The sequence below is a fragment of the Hyaena hyaena genome, unplaced genomic scaffold, assembly GCF_003009895.1.
Source record: "Hyaena hyaena isolate Hyena2069 unplaced genomic scaffold, ASM300989v1 scaffold_214, whole genome shotgun sequence".
Lineage (NCBI taxonomy): Eukaryota > Metazoa > Chordata > Mammalia > Carnivora > Hyaenidae > Hyaena > Hyaena hyaena.
The window spans coordinates 420,040-425,318 of NW_024080842.1; positions in this window are offsets into that span (position 1 = coordinate 420,040).

Genomic DNA, 5,279 nt, shown 5'->3' on the forward strand with positions numbered 1-5,279 from the left:
AGAGCACGGACTTTTCTTTGTGGGTAGTTTTCTTAAGATTCATATATTGGATAGCATTATTCAAGTTTATCTGTTTCTTAGTGAATGAATGTTGGTAATTTGAGTCATTTGGGGAACTGTTAATTTCATCTAAAGTGTCAGATGAGTAGACATAACATTTTTTTTACATATAATTTATTGTCAAGTTGGTTTCCATATAACACCCAGTGCTCATCCCCACAAGCCCTCCTCCATACCCATCACCCCCCTTCCACTACCCCCCCCAACCCCCATCAGCCCTCAGTTTGTTCTTCTCTCATTCCTGACAGGTGTTGTTTCTTCTTTTCCCCTGATTAGTCTGGCTACAGGCTTAATTTTATCTTCTAAAAAATGTGGTTTATCTATACAATGGAATACTACATGGCAATGAGAAAGAATGAAATCTGACCATGTGTAGCAATATGGATGGAACTTTAGGGTGTTATGCTGAGCAAAATAAGTCAGGCAGAGAAGGACAGATACCATATGTTTGCACATATAGGAGGATTAGGAGGAACTTAACAGAGCACCATGGGGGAGAAGAAGGGGAAAAACAGTGGGGGAGAGGGAGGGAGGCAAACCATGAGAGACTCTTGAATGCTGAGAACAAACCAAGGGCTGATGGGGGTAGGGGAGAGAGGAAGGGGGGTAATGGGCATGGAGGAGGGCACTTGTGGGGATGAGCACTGGGTGTTATATGGAAACCAACTTGACAATAAACTATTAAAAAAATACATGCCTTTTATTTCATTTTTATTTTTCTCTATTTTTTTGTTTTGTCTGTAATTTCTGCTTTGAACTTTAATATTTCCTTTCTTCGCCTTACCTTGATTTAATTCGCTCTTTTTTTCTGTTTTTTTTTTCTTTTAGGGTCAGAGATGACATCATTGGTTTGTAAATTTTCTTTTTTAAAAAATTTTTTAATGTTTGTTTATTTTGAGAGAGAGAGAGACAGAGTGTGAGTAGATGAGGTGCAAAGAGAGGGAGACACAGAATCTGAAACAGGCTCCAGCCTCTGAACTGTCAGCACAAAGCCCAAGGAGGGGCTTGAATTCACAAACCAAGTGATCATGACCTGAGCTGACTGACTTAAGTAACTGAGCCACCCAGGCACCCCATCTTTTGTCTATGTGTTTAGTTCTATGTATGACACCAACTACAATACTTTTTAGCAGCATCCGACAAATCCTCACATATTGCTCTTTTAATTCTTTCAAAACACTTTCTAATTTCTCTTTTGATTTATTCCTTGATCCACGTGTTTAAAAATATTTCATTCAGTTTCTAATCGTTTAAGGGTATTCCAGAGATCTTTCTGTTAATGATTTTTTATTTTTTTAATGTTCTTTTTTTTTTTTTTTTGAGAGAAAGAGAGAGAGTATGAGCTGGAGAGAGGCAAAGAGAGAGGGAGACACAGAATCTGAAGCAGGCTCCAGGCTCTGAGCTGTCAGCACAGAGCCTGACGTGAGGCTCAAACTCACAAACCATGAGATGATAACCTGAGCTGAGTCACACTCAGCTGACTGAGCCACCCAGGTGCCCCTGATTCCTAATTTAATTTCATTATGATCAGATATCATATTGTTATCCTTCTAAATTCATCAAGACTTATTTTATGGTCCAGTAGTCTATGTTGGTAAGTGTTCTGAGTGCACTTGAAAATAATGTGTATTTTATTGATGTTAAGAAAGCAATATAAATGCCTATCAAGTTAGGTTGGTTGATACTGTTGTTCAAGACTACTAGGTCTCTGATAACCTTTTGCCTGCATGTTTGAATGGGGGTATTAAAATCTGACTGTAATTATGCTTTTGTTTATTCTTGCAGTTCTATCAGTTTTTGGTTCCTATATTTCGAAGCTGTGTTATAAGGTGTATAAACTTATGGGACTGGTATGTCCTCTTGATATACTAACCTATTTATCATTATGAAATTACCTTATTTACTCCTGGTAATATTCTTTCTTCTAAAATGTATTTTGTGTAATATTAATGTTACCACTCCAACTGTTATCAAGACACGTATTTCCCGGGGCGCCTGGGTGGCCTAGTCGGTTAAGCGTCCGACTTTCGCTTAGGTCATGATCTCGCGGTTAGTGCGTTCGGGCCCCGCGTCGGGCTCTGTGCTGACTGCCAGCTCAGAGCCTGAAGCCTATTTCGGAGTCTGTGTCTCCCTCTCTCTCTGACCCTCCCCTACTCACGCTGTCTCTCTCTTTCCTAGAAATAAAATAAAAATATTAAAAAAAAAAAGACACGTATTTCCCCCTTCTTTGACTTTTGACTTATATGTGTTTTCACATTTCTTGTAAATAGGATATTATAGGATCTTACTTTTTTATCCAAACTCACAATCTCTGATTTTTTATTAGAGAATTTACATTGAATGTGCTAATTAACATATTAAGTTTAAGGTTTTCATCTTGCTTCTGTTTTCTAATTGTCTCCTTTGGTTTTTTGTTCTCTTTTCTTCCTTTTCTGCATTTATTTGCATTGGGTATTTTTTATTAATTTCTATTGTTGGTTTATTAGTTTTCCTTGTTGTGTCAGTCATTTCTTTAGGGTTTATAGTATATATCTTTAACTTACCACAGTTTATCTTCAAGTAATATTATATCACTTCATATAAAGTATAAGAACCTAACAATAGCATTCTTTCATTTCCCACCTCTTGGTTTTTATGCTATTATTGTCCTAAATGTGCACATGTATGTATATATTATAAACTCCAAATACACTGTTGTTATTTTTGTGTGAATACTCAATTATCTTTTAAAGAGATTTAGATGATAGAAAAATCTTATATATTTACCTATTAATTACCATTTCTTCTGTACTTTACTTCTGGGTATAGAGTCTTATTTCCATCCAGTATCATTGTCCTTCTGTCTGAAGCATTTCCTTCAATATTTCTGTTAATGTGGGTCTGAGAGTGATGAATTCTTTCAGCTTCTGTATGTCTCAAAATGTCTTTGTTTTGTCTTCATTTTTTAAAGATATTTTACTGGGTATAGAATTCTATGTTGACAGCATTTTTACAGTCCTTTAAAGATGCTGTTTCATTTTCTTATCACTTGCTTTTCTCCTGATGAGAAATTTTCTGGTATCTTTATTTCTCTATACACAGTATTTCATTTCCCTCAGCTTTCAAGTTTTTCTTTTTGTTACTCATCTTGGAAAATTTGATTATGTACCTAACAGTAATTTTATTTATACTTCTCATGCTTGAAGTTCATTTAGCTTCTTAGGTTTGTGATTATCAGATGAGGAATATCTAATCTGGAGTTTCAAATAACATAGTTTACACAAACCACTGGTATTAAAGATAAGGTAACTTATAATTTACTTATAGATAATCTGAAAATTTTTCCTTTTTAGCCTTCCTGGATCAAAGGCTAGAATCAGGGATGGGATCAGGCTTCATGGAGAAGTGTCTCAAACATTTTGTGGGGGTCATTCCAGTACCATAAGGATTTATATCAATGGGAGATACTTCAGGCACTCTTGTTTTCCACACACACACAAAAAGACAGGTTGGAGAAATAACAGACTTGGTATGGTGAGATGAGGGAGTTTTGGTAATTTGACACGCATCAAATGAAACTAAGCCCATCGAAGAAGTCTCAAGATGTTTCCCAAGACTGGCTAAATTCACATGCATCTAAGAAGGATGTGATCTGTGGTCCAGCCTTTTCTAAAAGTCTTGAAGTCTACTGTCAAATCTTAATGCAAAAAGGAAGAGAAGGACTAAGTGGAAGAGGAGAGGAAAGGGGGACAGAAGGAAAGGGTAAACTTACAAGTTTATGACTGTTCTAAAACCATGGTTTGGCACATATAATATAAGAATACCTGTGCTGTCATTCCCTGCCTCCTTTTACATGCCCATTGAGAATAGCTGCCCTGGAGGATAGATGCAAATGATTCCTCAGATGTATCAGGAGAGATGATATAGGAAAAGACTTCTTTAGCCATTTTTCATGGTAAGTGATCACACAGACTGGTGTGAAAACAAGAGAGCTAGGTCTAAAAGAGAGGGAAAATAATTATGTTTCTAAATTGTAGACTTTGTATATCCTTTCTGAGTAAGAGAAACAAACTTAGTAATAAAAGAACTCCAGAAAGATTTCATGATGGACATAGTACTGTCTGCTGGCACGGACAACAGCTGGACTCGGGCAAAGTAACATGATTTCAGCAAAGCACTGAACCCTGGAACATGCAGAATCAATACTAATGGAAGGCAGTGGCTTCTTGTGACAGTGTTAATGCAGAGAGGCCTCTTCCTGCTATAAACTCATAGAAATACTTGATAAAACTTTATTCACAAAAAATATTTGAAGTTTATGTGAAAGAAAGAAAGAAAGAAAAGAAAATCCCTAACAGAAATGAACAGGAAAGCATTAAGGAGAAGCTACTGTTGTGGATCAAGAGAGTAATGGGCCAGACATAGGCTTCGAGGGTTTGGGAGCTGGGGTTTAAGATCCACTCAGGAACCTGTGATCACATGGGACACAGACCTACATGATAAAGATAGAGTATCCCATGGCACATGGCTCTCATGGGAATACAGAATCTCTGCTGTCTAGTATTCCACCATATTACTACACCAAAATGTATTTTTCCATTCTCCAACTGTAGCATTTCGGTGAATTCTGGTCTATGAATATACACATTGTTACTATGAAAAGTCTTATAAAAGTCTCCTGGTGCACAAAAACAAGTACTTCTTTAGGTATATGCTTAGGAGTAGAACTGCTGAAACATAAGGTATTATAAGTTGTTTACAAAATGAGATCTTTTCAGATGTTTAAACTTTTACTAACTGATGCATATAAAATGTAATTTTGTTAAGGTTTTAAATTGCAATTGTTTGATTATTAATGGAGTTGATCACCATTTATGTGTTCACTGGCCACTTAAGTTTCTTTTTCTGTGATACATCAGTTTATCTTTTGCCCATTTTTCTATTGAGTTTTTGAGAAGTTATTTATATATTCTAGATTCTTTGTTAAGTACATGTGTTATAAACATCATCTTTCATTTTCTGGGCATTTTTTACTTTGTTCATGGCAGTTTCTGGTGAATAAAATTTTTAACTTTACTGTAGTCAAATGTAACTCTTTAGAATTTTTGCTACCATTTTAAATCATTTCCTACCCCCAAAGTCATAATATATTCTCCAATACTGTTTCCCAAAGTTATACAGTTTTAATTTCATCCTTACTTTTTGTCACATTTTAGGAAGAAATCCAATTATATATTTTA